This window comes from Marmota marmota, unplaced genomic scaffold (assembly GCF_001458135.2).
Source record: "Marmota marmota marmota unplaced genomic scaffold, marMar, whole genome shotgun sequence".
Taxonomy (NCBI): domain Eukaryota; kingdom Metazoa; phylum Chordata; class Mammalia; order Rodentia; family Sciuridae; genus Marmota; species Marmota marmota.
Window position 1 is genome coordinate 30,827,798 of NW_026000037.1, and position 21,523 is coordinate 30,849,320.

A 21,523-nucleotide genomic window follows, 5' to 3' on the forward strand; every position below is an offset into this window, starting at 1 on the left:
GACTAATGATTTAAGTTCTCCATGCCAAGTCTTGTAGAGTCCAGCAGATAAATAAAGGAAAGAGTTGTAGAATCATCAATGCTACTTACCATGGATGGATGTTAATGTCCATAACCACTTCTATTTCATTTGGGCTCTCCTTTTCTATGCACCTAGCTACCCTGTGATCAGGGTTCACCTCACCTGCAGAAACCCATAGCATGGATCTGCCCAAGAAACAACATGTTAGCAATTTGTTAAGATGTTTTATGAGAAGTGTCCCCAGGTACCTGGCTGCATGGTACTTTGATTCACAGCAGAGAAGTTATGATGTACTTCTTCATTCTGTTGATATTCTACTTATAGGACTTGAAGTTTCAAAGCAAATTAAAGAAATATACACATCCCCAACTATACCAACCTGTCCATTGTTTATTGATAAATGATTCAATGAGATGACATATGTAAAGTTTGTTTTGTAGGTAAGGGACAACAACAGTCTTATGAATAGTATGTTTGTAAGGCTTTAGAATTAGACTTTGTTTAAGAATAATCTGTCTAAAAAAATTTTATTTTTTGAGGTTTACAAAATATAAGGAAGATTTTCTCTTCTTAAAATGCTGTTATTTGTCTAAGGTGTTTATTCACTTGTCAAATGTTTATTAACTAGTTAAATAATTATGAAATATGTGGAAAACTAGTGTTAGAAGCTAATGATAAAGGACATGTAGTTCGATTATCACAAACCCTAGTACTTAGTTGGAATGTTCATAGAGTTGGTCACCTCTGCTGGCCCAAATCATTCAGCACTTTTTTTTTTTTTTTTTTTTGGTACCAGGGATTGAACTCAAGGGCACTCAACCACTGAGCCACATTCCCAGCCCTATTGTTTGTGTTTTATTTAGAGACAAGGTCTCACTGTGTTGCTTAGCACTTCACTTTTGCTGAGGCTGCCTTTGAAATTCACGATCTTCCTGTTTCAGCCTCCTGAGCAGCTGGGATTACAGGTGTGTACTACCACACCTAGTTCAGCAATTCTTAACTAACAGTTCAGAGTAAATAAATCAAATAAAGAGAAATTCACTGATTCATAAAACTCAAAATTTAAGAAATCAGACATAGGGTTAAAGATGTAGCTTAGAGTTAGGCTGCTTGCCTAGCACGTGTGAGCTCTTCTTGGGTTTGGTCCCTAGCACCACCAAACAAATGAAAAAACCAAACCCACAAACAAACAAACAAACAAAAATCTGGCACAGCTTTATAAAAGGACTGAAAATGTCATCAGAGCTCAGTTTTTTTTTTTTTTTTCCCCATTTCACAGCTTTGATTTTGGCTAAACTGACTTCATGTTCACATTCCATAAGGATTTTCCCAATCGCTGTAAGTTTATATTGTCTCACAGAGAATATAAGCTCCTTTTTCAACAGTACCAAAAGCAGCTCATTGTTTCTCATTGACTGTGTGTCACACCTATGCCCATAAATGAGCCACTAGCTGAATGATCAGACCTTATCCATGTATCCGATCCAAAGTCAGAAGTGAAGCAAAATAAACCTCAGTAGGTAGATTGAAAGTTGTTACAGTCACGGAAGCATACCCTTCAGATGTCTGATCAATCCCAGATGCTGTCCCTTGAGATCTGTGCTGTGGCTGTTTCCCATATGCCATCCTAGACAGTTAATGAAAACAATGAGAAAAGGGGTATTGTAGTCCCTTCCTAAGAGACAGTGGGCTTCTCCAGTGAGTGATTTGGCACAGGATTCTTCATTTGCTTAGGTGAACCTTTTCTGGAATGGTACTGTTTATCATTTTTTCATTAGTGCAACGAAAATACCTGATAAGAACAACCTAGAGGAGGAAGTTATTTCAGGCTCCCAGTTTCAGAGGTTCAGTCCACAGTTGGCTTATTCCATTGTTCTGGGCTTGAGGTGGAGCAGAACATCATGGTGGAAGGGTGTGACAAAGGAAGCTGCTCAGCTCAGGGGTAACCAGGAAACAGAGAAAGAGTGGGGAGAGGGAATGAGTGAACACACAAAAAGCCAGGGATAAAATATTTTGCCCAAGGGTAAATGACCTTACTCTAGCCATGCTCTATCTGCCTATAGTTACCAAGAGTAATCCATTGAAATAGATTAATTCCTTGATTAGGTTACAGGTCTCATAATCTAATTCTTGCACCTCTGAACATTCTCTAACATATGAACTATTTAGTACACTTTATATCCAAATGTTGTCAAGCACTACCATCTGGGATTTTTCCTGCTCCAGTCCTATTTCTGTCACTCTCTCCTACCAGGATTATCATATTTGATTGAAGCCTAAAGATTCTTTTTAGCTTCTCCTTTACACTCTCTCCATACATTTCTTTTATTTAATCTTTTTGGAATATTGGCTTTTTGGAGGATAAAAACATGCAAAAGTGTATAAGACATATATTTTCTTTTTTTTTCCTGTAAATTTGTTTACAACAAAATCATGGATAAAGTACAATATGTATGGTTATGGAAATGACTTTTATATATCTAGAAGATACTGTGGATTAATAAATCATTAGGTAAACCTTATTTTATCAAAATATCTATGAGGAAACAATCTTTCCAGGTTGAAAGTTTATCTAGGTAAGTATTTTATTAGATCTCTCTCACTGTTCACACTTGAGTGTTGAGAGCCACAGCTGAAGTGGCTCATGAATTGTGCCCAGCCAGACTGCGGAACTTGAGGTTATTCTGTTGGTTTTGAATTGTCATACAAAATGATAAATATTCCTGGAATAAAACATAAAAAAATCCCACATACTTTTATAGCTCTGAGGTATATAGCTGAATGAATAGTAATTTTCCCTTATCAATCTTTTTTCTTTATATTTTATATTTATATATTTGTATATTTGTTCTAATTAATTATACATGATATTAGAATGCATTTTGACACATCATACATAAATGGAGTATAATTCTCATTCTTCTGTTTGTGCATAATGTAGAATCACACAGGTCATATGGTCATATATGCACATAGGGTAATAATGTTCAATCTTTTTTGTCAGAGAATACAAAAGTGAATTCTAACAAATTATTTTTTAAATATGTGGTTTATAAAACAGTGTCACCTCTATCATCTTCCAACAATATTGACATATTTTATATGTTTTAGTATAAGAAATGAAATTAGATGGAGAGAAGTTAAGTGACTTGTATATATATATATATATATATATATATATATANTATATATATATATATATATATATATATATAGCCTATATTCTTTAGCTGTTAATCTTGTATATGAAATAACCTCACCTCTTTTCAAAGTGGTCCCATTTGGCAAACCTGCAGAATGTAACACTGTCTTATTCAGGGTTTTCTCTGTCAATAGTGCCTTTGATTATTGTTCCTCTGAAATTTTTGGAACTAATACTAATGCTTTAAAATAATAAGCCAATGTATCTTTTCACTAAATCTAAAATCTTGTTTCCTATTTTGGAAAACTGATCTCTGAGTTTTATTATTCCAGGGGAAGGGAGAACAGATTTAGAAATGAACAAGAGAAGATTCTTCTAATACAGGATAGTGTAGCAAATACTAAGCCAGAGGTATGCTTCTCTATAACAAAATAAGTATTTAAGATAAGAGAATCAAAAGAAAATTTCTAACTATATGTTACCAGGGGTTACCTTGAGGTAGAAGAAAAGAGAGAAATATATCTTAGCTTGAGACTCAGATTTTTCCAAGCTCTGGCCAGGCATGCAAATTGTTGAGAGCAAAATTGAAAACAGAGCATGCATTAACCCATTCTTCTTTTGAAATTAGGGATGATGAAACTCTGTAGGGTGATTCTTGACTCAGCAGGTACCATCCCTTGCAGAATTAAAAGTATCTCTCTTTGGAATGAGACTGTGGAGAGATGGCATATTTCTCAATAACCTGCATTTTATCTTGTAAAGTAACATTGGGGAAAGGATAAATACCTGAGGATCTAAGCTTTGTAACCTGACCTGTAAGTAAATTTAAAATCCCTTTTCCACACTCTTCTTATGCCATTATTTCTCAGTTAATAAATATAGAACTGAAGGCATTTCAATTTTAATTCAGGAAATTCAAAAGCTGTGATGCCCTGTTCTAAGTTATTGGTATTTCAAAATAACATGCTGATTAATACATGGGTTTTGAGGTTGGATACCCAGTCCAGCTCTGTAACTTATTCACTATTTGAACTTAAATTTTTCCTGTATGCCTGTATACTCATTATAAAATGAATAAAATAGTAATACCTTCCTCAACATGTTCTAAAGAAGATTAAATAATACATATAAACTGCTGAGCTTACTAAGCAATATTCCAGAAATCACTACTAGAACTAATGGCTGCAGTGTTTTTTTCATGAGATAGGCAAACTGGCTCGGACAAAATCTGAACCCTTGATACAGGTTAGACCTCTAAAGTGTTCTGCCTATTTATTTTTTTTCCACCTTGAAATTTAATGACCCCTTTATATAGTTCCATGATGCCTTTAATCTCAATCCTCAAAACAAAAATCATAATAGGAACTCCAGAACAGAGTTATACCACAGGATACTTCACAAAACTCAAAAATTAGGTATAAAATAAAGCTTAGAGTGTTTTTTTTAATAATTCCATGATATACTTTCAATGGAATAAAGAAAGTCCTTTAAGAGAAAAACACAAAATCTCAAATATTAGCCTTAAATTTGAATCCAAATTCTTGTGATATAATGAGTTTCCCACCATCTTTTATATTTTGCTCCCTAGATCCCTGACGTAAGTAAGGCATGTGTCTTAAAGTTTTCCATTTTCTCATGCAAGAAATCTTGAAAACCTCATCACAATGCATTTTGTCAGAAAATTCACAAATAATTTACGTAGACGCAGGACATTTTTGCCAGTTCCAATAAACATCTAGACTTCTAGATGTTAACCCCAACTTGGCTGGACCTCTAAACCTCTTAAGAATTTCAGTCCTCATTAATTTTCTGGTCCAGTGGAGCATTACATAACTTCTTCCTAACATTTCCACAAACCTAAGGCCCAATTTAAATGGAAAAAAAAATAGATGCCATGGAAATACGAAAGTTTATAGATATAATACAAAAGAGTATACACACACACACACACACACGCACACATAAACAAAAACCTCCCCCAAACAATAGCATAAACAACAATAAGAAAAACAAAGTAACCCTAACAATAAAGGAAACAGAAAATAAATGCTCATTCCTTTACATAATGAATTATAAAAAAAAGTGGGGGCATTCCCTGTTAAAGTATACTCAATATACCTTCACAAAAGCCTAGTGTTTTCTTCATGGTTTTCTCTTAATTGTGGTAAATATTTTTTGTTCCTCTCATGTTATTTCAGATTATGACTCCAAACAACTAAACATTTATCTGCTTTTTCTCGATACTTCAGTTTTAAAATTTTTATCAAGAAAACTAAAAATGAGATTATTTTTACATCAGATTAAGAGAACTAGGAAAGAAAATGGTTGCTGTTAAGGTGTTATTTGTGTATCACATTTGCACTTCAAAGGCAAGATGCATTTGATATTGTCCAATCTTTCTAACAAATGCCACTAAATTGCTGACTGAAGACAAAGGCATGAATCATGATTTTGAGGACATTCTTCCTTTCCTTTATTGAAAAAACTAAATAAGAAAGAGCAATGACATCAACACTTAAGAGCTCTGGCACCAGCTTCTTCATATAGAAAGAAATTGGTGAGTGCTTACTAATATTCCAAAGCCACAGCAAGTACAAAATAGTATAGTAAACCCCTGCTCACTTTTGTGTTTCATAAATACAAACAGTTCTAAATAGAATAGGAAACTGGATTCTTCTTGAGAGTAGAATATTTGTAACAATATGGTTCCTTAAAATATAGGTTTAAAAAAATCCTATCCCCCAATAATTCTATTAAATTCACAGATAGAATACTAAAGCCTACTTTATTTTTGCAAATGAGATCACAATGATAATGCCTTTGTTGCAGTTCAGGGCTAATATCACAATCTGTTGAGAAAGATTTTCAAATTCTCTGCAAGAAGGATAAGTACACATTGGTTTTCATGCAGATACCATATTAAAAAAATGAACCATCATCCGTATGCATCTATTTCTTACATTCAAAGATAATAGAGAGCTGCAGAATAGAAATATTTTCCCTAGTTCCTAAATGCCATTCAAGGGTTAAATTTGTATTTTAAGCATTTTTTTTTCTTTTTGCTGGAAATCTTTTTAAATATATATTTCATGACTACCCAAATAAGGTGATACACTACATCTCTTGAGGATAAGAAGTTCATTGCAAACAGCCATTGTCTTGATAGCATATTTCTATTTGTTGTTTAGATGTTTTCTTTTACCTTTATTTTCTGGTTGGTTGTCTTTAATTGATAGATCTTTGTATTCCTAAAAGTATTTTCTCGCTATTTGAGATAAAAAGGAGAACTGAAATATTTTGTGTAGAATTTTGTAATGAATGGAGGAAAATACGCATAGTTTTCTTATGATGGGGGGAGAAATGAAAATGACATGAACTAAACACCAAGGAAGAATTGGGACTGAATTGGCCTGTAGGGATTAGAAGAATTTACATCAGTGCAGGGGTCAGACACCTACAGAAGAGAGAATGGGAAGGACCAAACCTGGATAGCAGTGAAACTTGAGCAGACAACATTTCAAGCAGAGTCATAAAAAAGCAGGGGGACATGGAGAAGCAGAATATGCTTAGGAAAGCTAAAACAGTCAGATGGCTGAAATGGAAAGTTTCTACACAGGAAAGTAATAAAATATCATGAGTATTTTTAGTGGAGAAGTAAAAGTGCAGCAGCCAGGTTAGGTAGAATAGTGGTTTAAACTCGTGAATATTTGTCTCCAGGAAGTATCTGTAAATCTTAAGGCATGTATTTGGTTGTTACATGGTTAGGCAGTACTACTGGCATGTAGAGAATGATAGCCAGAGATACTGCCATATGTCCTACAATGTATAACTTACCCCCCTGCACCACACACTTATCACACATACACAGACACACACACACAAACACACATGCGTCCAAGGATCTGGCCTGAAACATCAATAGTGCCAAGTCTGAGATCCCTTGGATTGCTAACCCAAAGAATTACAGCTTTATCAAGAAAGTGCTGATAAATCTTTGAAAGGTTTTGGGCCACGCAGTAACACATGATTTTCATTTACAAACATCTTTCTGGCAGCTGTGTCAGGGCTGGATCAGAAAAGTCAGGGTAAATATCAGGGAAAGAGGCTCTATTTTTAACCTATTGCATCAATCTATTAGAATAATGATGGTGACAGCAAAGAGAGGAAAAGGAAGGAACTAACAAAGAGAGATAAATGAGGGACTTTACAGGGCTTAGGGACTGCATGTGGCCATGAAAGGAAAGAATTCAGAATGACTCATAGGTTCCTGCCTTGAGTAATTGAAATAAAAGAAACATTATTCAAACAGGCAACACAGGGCAGAGGGCGGTTTTGGAGAGCACAGATGATGAGTTTGGTTTCAGGCCTCTTAAATTGCAGTAAGTGATGGATATAAGTGTTTGCCAACAAGTATTTGGATACCTCAATCTGAGCAAAATAAAATGCAAGGAAACTGCAAGAACATTTTCAGGTTAGTAGTGCCAAAATAATGGCTAAAGTCATGGATGGGTGGAGTTGGAATCATTGAAGAGTAAAGAGGGAAAAAGTAGAATTCAAGGACACTTTTTTATAGTAAAGCAAACTAAAGCTTAGCAAACCTTAATAAATTTCCTAAGACCACTTGACTAGTTAGATTCAAATTTACATCTGCATTTCTCAGAAAATATTATTTTTCTTTCAACTACATAATATGATCTCTACTAGTTCATTTCTCTATACATTATTTGCTGGCTTCTTTCAAAGAGAAGGGAATATTAGATGATTTGTCAGAATTCAAGAAATTATTTGGATCATGTTTACTATTGTACATAGTTGGTGAATATTAAAAATATGGTCTTTCTTTTCCTTTTCTCTATATAACTAGATCTATGAATTTCTAAAGATGTATGCCAGCAATATGCTAATTATCTAATTTATTTCTTTTTCATGCCTTTCTCATTATGTCTATATATAGAGAGATATCTAGTACATAAATATGTACATGCATGTATATATTGTAGTATGTGTATGTGTGTGTGTATGCATGTATGTGTGTATGTGTATCTAAGCACACGCAATTACATTCTTGTATATATACAGACTCCTTAAGGAATACGGTGGTTAAGAGCAATAGCTCTGTGGGGTTCATTTTCTAGTTTGTTTGACTTCTGACAAAATGCTTTATAAAAAAAAATAATAGAGCTGTTTTAATTTTTAAATGACATTATGCCTACAAAGCACTTGAAACCATGCCTATCATCTAGCAAAAAGCACAGGAAAAATTAGCTACCTTCATTATCTTCTCTTTCTCCTCCTCCCTCTCTACAGGCTCATGTACATTTGTGTTCAGGTTTTTGTAACCTGCAGCATACCCAAGATTTATTTTCAGAGAGCAGTAACAGGTTCCACTCAGGACTGGGTACATAAGCCTCTAATCTGATAGAAAAGAGAGTCCTGCATTGGGATATCTTGATCTTATAACAGTATTAACGATGTGGTCTTCATATCTCCTTTGGTTATTGTTCGAGGAATATTTCTCTTCACAGACGTTTCAGCTTACAAAGAGTAAACAGAAGGATGAGATGTTGCCAGTCTTTATTGGAGAACACTGTATCAAGCACTCTGTACTCAGACAAAGCCTTCCAATCCAAGAAAAGACTAAAGGAGACACAATCTGACTTGCAGCATATGGGGATGTGGGAGGTGGTTATGAGCATGCTCCTAGAGAAGCACTGAATTTACCTTTCTGAGGCCTGGGTTCTGCTGCTACCTTTCATTTTCAATGAACGGGTGACCTCCTACAAATAACTACCATTAGGAGTTCTTGTTTTGTTATCAGGAATACAAAAAGATCATGTTAATAATCTATAAAATCTCCACCCTTAATGAATATACCATAAAAACATAAGACATTTGTATTAAAGGCTTTGTGATAGCATGCATATATATATATTTTTTTTTCTTTGTTGTTGTTGTTGTTGTTGTTTGTGGCTTAGGATGAGGATTACAGAAGTTTGACTTTCAGGTAAGTGAATATCATGAATTTGGATCAAGAAAGGGCAAATATCATCCACATATAGGTTATTTGGAGAGTTCTTGTTCATCTAGAATATGGATTATTTTATTAGAAGGAAAGAGACCAGGCTGAATCATCTCATGGACTGAAAAAAATTGTTCCATGGAGAAATACAGGATATTCTCCCTGATTGTGTGTGCATCTACTCTATGCTTAATGCATTTAATGACTGGCATAATATCATATATGGATTACATCAGTATTTCCCCCCAGATTGACTAATATAGTAAGAAATCTTACCTAAGTGAGGTTATCCTATAAGCTGCATAGTGAAAAAAAAATAGGTAGCTGAGCTAAATTTAGAAGTTTTGTGTTTACTATGGTGTCTAAACATTCATAGAATACTTGAATATTAGAGTATGATTGCAACATAATTGCACAAAGCCAAGTTTACTATCATAAATCAGCAACATGCCTTCATACACATGTGATAAAACTCAAACATGTCAACAAAGCTATGTGTTCCAATTATATTCTTAAAATATAAAATTGGACATGTACAGTTTATACAATTTCTGCTTTGGCATAAAAATCATTCACCTTAGAACAAATCAAAACAAAGCAAAAGTCTGACAGTCATAACCTCACATTTCAAAAACTCTTACTCACAAAAATGAAGCTGTCAATGTATTTTATATGTGTTTCACATGAAAAAATGGTATTATTTCTTGAAAATAAAGGAATTCAAGAAACTCAGCATCAACTACAGAATAGGCACATTATGTGGTAAAATTAAGACTGTGGAATTGATTTATTAGTACATAATAAAACTAGAGCAATACTTGTTCTTTTCCTAACTCCAGGGAATGTGTTTTTAAAAGCTCCCAAACTCCCAACTCAACTTGTTTGTAAAGCAATTTAATTGTAAAATACAAGATTATTTAAAGGAATCTGACAATATGAGCCTTTTTTTCAGGTAAATCCAAGTATATTGACAGGTCACTAAAACATTAATGCCATAGGAAAATGTACTCTGGAGATCTGCTTTTTGCTAATAAGGTGAATGAAGTACTATATATAATTTCAGGATTCTACCCAATTGTATTCAGGTGTAGGTAAAAGCTTTGATGTGTAGGTGCATGGTGCTTGGCATACATACAACCTCCTTATTCATCTAGCTTCTCTTGCCTATCTCTTGCCTGTCCTTGATCCTCACTTACTGTCAAGTGTGCAGGAAGTTTCTAAGCACAGTATGATTGCAACCACTAATCTCACCAAACACGCTTCCTTAGATAGGCTGGTAAGGAGAAAATGGGCACAAATGAATTTAGATGGTTAATTAATTATGACCCAGGATAGGAGCATGAGTTTTATTCACTGCATTTATTTTTGCCCAAGTTCCTTTGGGGTGATGCAGAGGTGGGACTTGGTAGAAGTTCCACATATAGTGTGTCTGTGCCACCAGTGAGAAACTCTGAGCTCAGAAAACTCCTAATTCAAAGAGGCTACAAACAAAATGTGTCCATTCCTCCCTATGGAAAAAATACGGTCTTTATGTGAATGTAAGCAAAACTTCTCTAAAGATGGGAGGGAGAATCTTTGTTTTCATTCTGCTTTGATATTTCTGGGAAGGGAGATCTGCTCTATTTTTTTTTTTTTGAGAGAGAGAGAGAGAGAGCGAGAGAGAGAGAATTTTTTAATATTTATTTATTTTTTTAGTTTTCGGCATACACATCTTTGTTTGTATGTGGTGCTGAGGATCGAACCCGGGCCACACACATGCCAGGCGAGCGCGCTACCACTTGAGCCACATCCCCAGCCCTGCTCTATTTTTAATAGTCAAGAATGTTATTAAATCAAAGCAAATGGTCTCCTCATACCTAATCGCAGGAAAATATACAAGGCATGTGGAGATTTGGCTTTAATCCCCTGCCCCATTCTAACTGCCTTTGTTCTTCTCAGGTCTCCTCTTTGCCATTGCTGAGCCCTATTTTATATTCTACAAATGATTTAACTTCTTCGACTAGGAAACTCTTAGTTATATTTCAAAAATAATCTCAGAGGTCATCATTTTCTGGAAACCTTTCCTAGATAAGGTACTCAGATTTACTCCTCTCACTTCTTTTTAGCATTATCACCTTATGCCAGTCTTGACATCTATGGATATTTTCAGACTGTACTGCAGACTCCTTGAAAACAAATCTCATTTCACAGATTCTAATTGTGTGTGTGTGTGTGCGCGTGCGCGCGTGCATGTGTATGTTTATATATTTTTCTATATATATGTATTTCCTAGGTCTGATGATTTTTAAAATTAATTCAGGTTTTCTGAATCTGAATTTATCCTCTGTGAAATGAGCCTATTATCATCCAGCTCATCATAAATATTGTGTAAAATCCGGATATGATATCATTGTAGAATTCTAATTCTCTTGGTGTTATCTAGGAATGCTTACTCAATGACCTAAGCTTTTTCAGTAGTGTGCCTCATTCATACACTTCATTTTTTTTTATATCTAAGGAGAAGGAAAAAACACAGATTTATGTGTTCCATATAAGGTCTGTATGAATGCCTGCCAGCCTATCTGTCTATCTATCCATCTATATCTAACAGAACTTTATTGGCTCCGAGTTTTCAGCTAAAATCTGTGTTCTGAAAACAGTAGCATAATGGTCTCATGTTCTTTATTTTTCCTATGCAGAATATCTCTTTTCTACTGAAGACAGATAGGTCAAACATTTTACCTCTGACCAGCATTTCTCAGTAAGGTCACTGTGGTCTCTATTCTTGTTGTTCGTTTTTTTTTTTTTTCCCATATAAAAAATAATTTTGTAGTTACTGCCTGTTCTCCTTGAAAACCATTTTGTATCCCATGCCTATCTTTTAAAAATGAAACAAACAAACAAAATACATAAATTGTGCCTCAGGGCAATAGTAATCACCACAGCATGGCAAAACCACAGATTTTTTTCAGATTTTCTTTTATTTATTTTATTTCTTTTCTCTTATTAGTAGGCAATTCAACTTACTTAGTTGCACTCATACTTTTGTACCTCTTGCTAATTATGTCTTTGGTTGATGTTCATGTTTTAGAAATCATTCTCTTTTTTAAATATCCTGAAGGTAAAAAAAGTCCATAACTGTAATATTTTATTTATGTTTCAGGTTTATAGCGGTATATCTAGGAAGACTACTTTTTTAGTACAATAAAGATTTACTTACACACACACACACACACACACACACACCCCTTTAAGTCTGGCATTCGTTTACAGCTGGCATCCAGCCTGGACAAGTAGCAGCTACTCAACTGGATGCATGAGTTATGGCAGTAAAGTGGAAATATCCATCCTCTTGACTTTGTGGATTAGGAAAATAATTACTTAGTTATCCATTTCCTTACCCTATGGTAGAATCATTTACCTCATTTTAGGAAATAGAGATTATGATACCTTGATTTATATCAGCATCCTCTCTTCTTCTTCAGTTAAAAGAATATGGACACTACTGTTGATAGCCAAGAGACACAAACTCCATAAAGAAACTAAAGAAGGCATAAGATGGGATATAATGGCTATAGAGCAGTAGATTTGAAATCTATTTTGACTTATTTTACAAGTAACTTGACACAATAGACTTAATTTCTTCCTATGAAAAAGGGCAGGGTTTAGGGCAAGTGCTATGTTTTGAATATTCCTTCAAAAACTTATGTTGAAATTTCATTGCCATTGTAACATTAAGAATTGGGGCTGTTAGGAGATGATTAGGCCATGAAAGCTCTAACTTCAAGAATGGATTGATGTCATTATCTTTGGAGTGCACCCATTGTTGCAGAAGTGGGTTTATATTATAGAATGAGTTTATGCCTTTTGTAATCTCTGTGGGCATGAGTGCCTTCTCACTCTCTCTTCTCTCTTTCCCTTTCTCTCACTCTTCTTTGGTCTTCTACCTCTGTCATGGGATGATACAGAAAGAAGATCTTTGCTAAATGCTGATAACTTTATCTTTATCCCCAGTCCTCAGAATCATGAGTCAATAAATTTATGTTCTTTATAAATTATCCAGTATTTGGATAAAATGGACTGCAGCACAAAATGGAGTAAGACAAAAAAATGTAACTACATAAAAAGAAATTGTTAATAAAATGCATTATCAACACTTTCACAGAATATACTATATAAGCAATAGGTTACTACATGACTTCCAGGGAAAAGGCAGACAACATGAGCAAACAGAAGAGTGAAATTTCAATTGTGCTTTCTAGGCAGGAAGAGAAAGTGTGTATATGTACATCAAATACAATTTATTCTTACATATATAGACAGATAAAACAGTGAATGATAATTTAGAATGATAATTCTAAAAAAGTGTGTAAAGTTGTTAGTGACATTACTAGGGACTGATTTTGTTAAAACAACATGGATTATACTAAACATGTATATCTTAACTTGTCCATTGTAGATCCTCAGTATTAGACTTTGGTTTAGGTCTGGATACAAATCCTTTTCCAGATAGGGGATTCAAACGTGTTTTGTCCCAGTCTATAGCTGATCTTTTCATACACTGAATAATCTAAACAGTGTCTTTTGCAGAATGACCTTAAATTTTTCAATCCCAATTTATTTATTTTTCCTTTTATGGATAATGATACATATGTCAGATCTAAGAATACTTGTCTCCAAGTTATGATAATTTTCCATGCAAAATTAATTTGACTATTAAGCTCAAACAATAACCCCAGACAGTTTAATTCATCGCATAATTGATGAGAAACCTCATAAGGTCTTTAAGTATATGGGCGTACATAATTGGATACACCAGAACTGCCAAAGAACCTGAAGAACTAGTCTGGATGTATGGAAGAATACAAATGAAAAGATGATCCTAAAGTCACATCTTTGGCTCCTTGCTTCTTCCTACCTCCTGAATGATGTTGTTCCCTAGAATTATAAATTCACTGCTCCTCTTAGACTCCAACTTGTTTTGCTGTCCTTGTGTAATTTTTAATTTTTTTTTTTCTTGGATATCTGGTTGACACCCCAAACCCCATGATCATTTTTCTATAAAACCTACTTCTCTGTTTTGTGTTATGAGTCCTTTCTTTTCCATCACTCACATCAGAAATATGAAAGTGATTGTAAATATGATTTTATCCATACTTTCCTCTTACCTTCATGAATCTATTAACCATTTTTGTTAATATTTTTAAAAATTTCTCATTGTCTAGCTTAATTATTCCAGTTTATTTTTTTTATTTTCATTTTTTAAATTATGCAAATACATTTTGTTTTCTACATAGTTCTACAGTTTTAGTACATGCATATATCTTAGTTCTACAGTTTTAGTACATTCATGTGCAGGCTACCAATAGGACGTAGAGCAGTTGTGTCACTCTCTAAATTCCTTCATGCCATACCTTTACAGTTATAACCTTCCTAACATAAATCACTGTCAACTTCTAATTTTTCCTTCATAATTTTTTTGAAATGCCAGGTAGATGGAAATTATGCAGCACTTAACTTTTGGAGACTGACCTTTATAAATCAGAGTAATGCCTTTCAGATTCATCCATGTTGAATATATCAATAGTTTATTATTTTAATTCCTCAGTAGAATTTTATTATATGGATATACCAAAATAGGTTTACCTGTTGAAGAGCAGTTGGCTTATACTTAGTATATAGTAGTAAAATATCACATACAGGCCTTTGTGTGAGCAAAAATTTTCATTTTTTTTAGTAAAAATGCCCAGGATTGGTATTGCTAGGTGATATATAAGAGTATATTTAAATTTATAAGAAATTGCCAAACTATTTTAAGAGTATCTATACGATTTTCTACTCCTACTAGTAAAACAAACATTTTAGTTGTTCTACATCCTTGCCATTGTTTTTCATTGTGAGAATTTTTACTTTAGCCAGTCTAATAGGTTTACACTGATATGTCATATTGTTTATATATATTTACATTTCTTTAATATTTAATAATGTGGACTATCTTCTCATGTGCTATTTACCATTTTAATATCTTCTTTGATAAAGTGTCTGCAGACACCATATTGCCTACTACTTCTTACAGTTTAATTATCTTACTGTTTATTATTTATTTATTTATTTTCTCTTTTTTATTGATTTTATTTTTTTAAATACATGATAGCGGAATGTATTACAATTCTTATTACACAAATAGAGTACAATTTTTCATATCTGAGTTTTTAATATATTCTGGATACAAATCTTTTGCCAGATACATAATTTGCAAATACTTGTCTCAGTATAATGTATCTTTTTAGACTCTGAACAATTTTCACCATGTCTTATACAAAACAATGGTTTTAAATACTTTCAAAGTCTATTTTTTTCTTTGATGAATCATGCTATTTGTGTCAGATCAAAGAGTATTTTGCCTCAAGTTATGATTCTTTCCTCAGTATACTTCATTCTACCAGTAAAGCCAAAATGTAAGCTATTAAGTTGTTTTTTTGTATTAACAAGTTTAAAAAATTTTCTATTTTTGTTTTCTTTATATTTTCTGTTTTTTTTTTTTTTGGTGAGAATATATAGATTTTTATTCAAGAATGTTCATGACTTATGGCTTATGGCTAGGTTTAAAAAAAAAATCTTTTTTAGTCTGTAACCCCAGTGGCTCAGGAGGCTGATACAGGAGGATTGCAAGTTCAAAGCCAGCCTCAGCAAAAGCAAGGAGCTAAGCACCTCAGTGAGACTCTTTCTTTAAATACAATACAAAATAGGGCTGGGGATGTGGCTCAGTGGTTGAGTGTTCCTTAGTTCAATTTCTGGTAAACTGTGCACGCCCCCCCCCCAAAAAAAAAAAAAAAAAAAAAAAAAAAANAAACTCTGAGCTCAGAAAACTCCTAATTCAAAGAGGCTACAAACAAAATGTGTCCATTCCTCCCTATGGAAAAAATACGGTCTTTATGTGAATGTAAGCAAAACTTCTCTAAAGTCCTTAATAATGAAAATATATTGGTATCAAACAAATTCAAATTCCTACTTTTCATAGGCAAATAATTTTGAAATTATGTAAGATTATATATTTTCATGATTTTGCTATGGAATTCTGAGTTTTACTTTAAATCCTATGGAGGATGTTGAGATTTCAGAGTTATCAAGAAGATTGTAACTTGCAATTTTTCTTCTGCTGCCTGTGGCTGCAATGTCATTTCATAAACTTTTCAGTGCTGCTCAGATCTGATTGTGTGTACACTACCATGGCTGGTCTGAGACCTGTTTGATGTGTTAGCTCAGTTCTCAAAACACACCCAAACCCTTGGCACCTGAGCTTCACCCAGGTTCTCTTCACTAGAGTTTCAGTTTCTGTGGGATCTACTACCTCTGTAACCATCACCAACATGAGATCAGTTGAGACCTGGAATACAGGAGAATGGAGAAAAGGGGCATGGGGGGCGGGGGACAGGTAATTTCTGCCCTTTAGTCAGAGGAGTTTGCTTTCCTACTTCTCTAACAAGAACCAGAGATTTCTTCTGGAGTTATTTCTGTCATTATCGTATGGTTTCATGGTGTGTTATGTCAGATAAGGGAATACTGGAAGGAGACAGTGTAAACTACAAACTGATTCAGCAGCATCTTAAACTATGCTCTCCTGCATCAATATACTTGTTACTATTGTTTTACTGGAGTCCCAAGTATCTGTTTCATACATTCTGTCTAGGTTTATAGCTGCATTTAGTGAGAGAAAAGGTGATTCATTCTTACCTTGAATCTGTAAGTTATTTTATTTCCATCTTCCCTACTTCCTATCTGGGCTTCTAAATTATTAGTTTGTTTTTGACTTCTTCGTATTTATGCTGGAATCTTGCTACAGTGAGCCATGTAAAATGAAAATTGTACTATTGTCACATCTCTGTTTAAAGTATTCCAAGCTCCTCCCTGATATAAATGGAGACAAAATCTTTGTGTGATGTAAAATTCCTTTTATGACCCCTGGTTTGATCTTCTATATCTAGTGTCTTCTCTCATGACATTCCCCTAATAATCTTGACTAGTCTGCTATTCACAGAATGTGGCAGATACTCATGACTCATATTTGCTAATACTGTTTCCTCTCTGTGGAAATGTATTCTTCTCTCATCTTCTTTTGGCTGAGATCTAGAAACCAAGTGCTGAAATTTATAACCGTAATAAAGAAAGTCCTGGATTTGAATAGGTCGGTCAGACACCTCAACTTGTGAAATTCCCTATTTTGCCATACTGCTTACATAAAAATTTTAACACCCACGTGTATTTTCTGTTAATTTTTCACTCTTAGTGTTACACTAAAAATGGGCACAGAATGTCAGCAGTAAGGGAAAAAAATTTAAGTAGATCTAGTGAATATATTAAGTAAGGATTAAATAAAAGGAGACAGTCATGTGTCATGAGTATTTTAGGCCAACAGAGACATGGATTCCACTAAATCATGTGATAGCAATCACAGATCTGAGCTAAGAGACTTGAGTAAGTCAGAGACCAAGAAAACACACATACGAAGTCAAAAAGCAGAGTCCCCTGGGAATTTCTCATCAATGCACAATTTCAGGCCCTACCCAAGACCTATAGAATCAGAATCTGCATTTTAACAAGATCCACACATATTTCACAGATATTAAATTCTAGGAAGCACTCTAGTACAGCTCTGGGCAACAAAATTCCAGAGACAAAACATCTTGATAATAAATAGAGACACCTGCAGAAATAATAATCAGGAAGCAACAGAACACACTCCTTATATGTGCTCTAAGTACTGGTGGAACCAAGTTCTGATGGAATCTGGAATGCTTCCAGAATAAAATCATTCAAATTAAAAGATTTGCTCTCAAATAGTTTTTCTCCTAAGGGAAGCCATAGTTTAATAGCAAGAAATAACTACAATATAAAGCCTCTCAGACCTCATTCTCTTCTTTGATCTCCTGTCCCCTTTATAGTTTTGTAACTAACTTGTGTGGCTTCTGTGTAGGCTTAACCTAACGAAAATTCTGTTCAACTTTACAATAGTTTCTTGTAATACCTGCTAGACTAGAAAGAACAAGCAAGTCTATTTCTTCTGATTACTTGCAATTTGGTATCCAATTTTATTACAAGATCAAAGTCAGAAGCATCAGGCAGTACTGTTTGCTGCCTATATAAATTCTTTTTCAAATTGTTCTATACAATTCAAAGTCTCAGCTTACACCCCCCCATACACACACACACACTTTTTTCCCCTTCATATGAGGATAAGAAAAAAGTACATAAATCTTTAGGAAATGAGGCTCCTAAAACAGCCAGAATAATGCTATTGTCAATATGTTAAAAGGTGCTTTAACACTTTTTATAAAATTCTTATATAAGCAAAAATACCATTAATAAATGCAGTGACCCTGATGTAAATGTAAGATTACTATATGCATACTATTGCAAATGTTATAAAAGCTTTTATGCAGTTCTTCCCTAATTCTAGTCATCTCTGTGATGAGGGACTCCAGTTACTTCATTATCATAATTTTATTGCTAATCCATCAAAAAAAAGAGGGTAACACAATGTGAGAATTATCTTAGCTCTCTAGCATTCTTTAAGGAAGGGAATTCAAAACAATCAATACCACCTGGAGGGTACTGATCATTCAGTAGTACCTATTTCCACTTGATAAGACTTAAATAGGTTCACCTTTGGTCCACATGCCATATCAAACAGGAAAAAAAAGAGGACAACAACAACAAAACCCACTCGGAAACTTAGAGAAAGTACTAAAGAAACATTTTTAAATCAAGTGAAGAGTATATCCATAGATATACAAATGCATATTCATAGTAGTTGGATTTTAATCTGCACAGATAAAACCAAGCCCAAATGCTTGAAATCATCCAGTGACTAAAATTATTTAGATTTTAGATGACAAATCATGTCAAACATAATAAAAAGATAGTGCTTATACATGAGTTGCCTAAGTAATTTGTAACTCTCATTACAAGCCAGGTAGTATTTGTATTTGCATTGAACAATTTGGAAAAATAAAGCACAAAATCATTAGCTATAATGTTTAGCACATATCAAGATAGAAATGACAATTCTAAACAATGCCTGGTTTGGATCATTTTGAGCATCTAAATGTTGGACTAAATAATCAGGTGAAGAAGTCTAACTCTAATGATCTCTGATGATTTATATAGGGATTTTTTAAAAATTCTGAATAGGATTAAAAACAAAATTATGAAAATTTATATGTGTATGTGCCCCACCTACCCAAATTTTGTTCTCAGATCAGATTCTAATTACTTCTCAATAAAGAAACAGCAGAGAAGAGCCTATATCTGCATTTGATATTGAATCATTTGTCTCTCTTCTCTACTTCTCACTCCCTCTCCATACTATGTGACTCACTATTTTGCACCTTCACAAATGCCTTGTTTTCTTTTCAATTTTATATACTCTCCTTCATATTTTAGGGAATTGGTCAGAAGTTGTCTAGATGTTAATTGATATGATTTTCTTTTCCTGGAAACATAACAGCACTACATATTTTGGCTTTCTTTGTAAGTGGGGACCATATGACTCACCCCCATTGAATGTGGATGGAGATAATGTGAGCTCCATCACACACACACAAATCATCTGTGGTATTAGCCACAGTTTCTCCCTCTTCCAATGCTATTTTAAAGATATATTAGCATCATAAAATGGGAGCATCCTAGCCCCTGAGTCACTGTTTAAAGGACAAGAATCTGAACTGTATATATATAGACTTTGTGCAAAGCTAATGATGTTCAGACAGTGTTCATGAGAGCAGCAAACATCATTATCCTGAATAATACAATGTTTTAAGATAATTGAAAAGTATCCTCATCCAGTATCATTCTGTCACTAGTCTGCCACAGATGTCTCAGTTTCTCCTAACTACCCAGAACTTTGGTTACAATCTCCTGAATAAATGGAAATGCATTATAGTGAAAAGGCAACTCGTGAAATGATAAACACCTTACCAATATTTGACAGAAAAAAAAAAACACTAATGTAAACCCAGTAAGGTCTGAGCTGTGACACTAGTTCTGTTGCTTACTTACTCTTTAACATCAGAAATCTAACACATTTTCTGAACTTCAGAAACATCTTAAGTCATCTAGTCATTTCCTATACTTTTTAGAAGAACAAATGTATAATTGTGATAAAAATACAAATTCAAAATTTTATTCACATCAAGTGTGTTTTTACTATCATCAAATTATTCTGTACAAAGGAAAGAAGAGTAACCTTGAGACATTAGGTTCAAAGTGGTAAAAAAAAAAATAGAAGAGGAATATCAGAACATCCTCCCAGGGATGGAAGAATTTGGTAGTAGCTCTTTACTATTAGAGTGAGGATAACAGATGTCAGTTTGCAATTTTGCAGGAGCCCAATTCTAATTGAAATAAAAAGACTTTGTCTTTCCCTTCATTGCTAATATTGTGAAAGTTTATTGATACAAGTTTTTTAATACTTGCTGATCTTTACTCATGCAGATATGGTTTCATACTGCCTCTGGCTTGCCATTCATAAGCTGTAAGAGAATTAAATATATGCATTTAAGTAAATATGTTCCAGCTAAATATCAGTGTTAAGCCCATGGGTTCTAGAGCTATTTAGCTTGCTTACTAAGAGCAGCATCCTAAGAATATTAGTGTTGTATTCCCATGAATGCACTTTAGCTTCTTTCTTTTCAATGTCATTCTGTGATCAGAGCTCTATACAAAAATCTCACTTTTTAAAAAGCAATAAACTTCCCATTTCCCTGTTTTACACTATTCCAATAGATAGAAATGATATATATATAGGTTCCATTAGCAATCAAAACTTCAGTGGCGTGTGTGCTTATTAATTGCATGTGAGGTTGCTACAAGTTAGTTGGGGTTAGCTATGTGGCTCAGCTTTTCTTACTCTGGGCTCACTCATTTACCTGGGTAATCATTTGATCTAGGTTGGGCTTAGCTGGTTCAACCTAGTTTGAGCCACATGCTCATCATCTTCTTGGAACTAGCAGAGGGCAATTACCTTTGCAGGGTAGTGACTGGGAAGAGGCAGGAGTCAGTGTTCAGGTATAGCTACAGATGTGTTAATTTAAAAACTCTATAAAGCTGCAATCGGGACTTAGGTGTTTTTTCTTCTATGTATGTATTTATACGTATAAAAGGTACATAACTGATATTATTTTAAACATCAACTAGGCATCTTTAAACATACTTAAATTAAAAATGGATCTTTAGTGAGAGAACACATTTCATCCATTTATTTCAGGGTTAATCAAACATTCAAGTACACAACACTAAAAGTAGAAATATGGTTTGCACAATTAATTTAGAGTCATGGATTATTTCCTTACTATTTTGAAACC

At 34.0% G+C, this 21,523-nt stretch overlaps 1 protein-coding gene and 1 long non-coding RNA gene across 2 annotated transcripts in view; one reads left to right on the top strand and one right to left on the bottom strand.

Moving 5' to 3' along the window:
• The window catches only part of Lrp1b (LDL receptor related protein 1B), a 1,807,788-nt gene that overhangs the window by 1,074,452 nt on the left and 711,813 nt on the right, over window positions 1-21,523 (bottom strand). The window lies entirely within an intron of this gene.
• LOC125619381 lies at window positions 5,145-15,961 on the top strand. The gene is made up of 2 exons (XR_007350906.1): window positions 5,145-7,634; window positions 8,689-15,961. It is a non-coding gene; the product is annotated as an uncharacterized LOC125619381 (long non-coding RNA).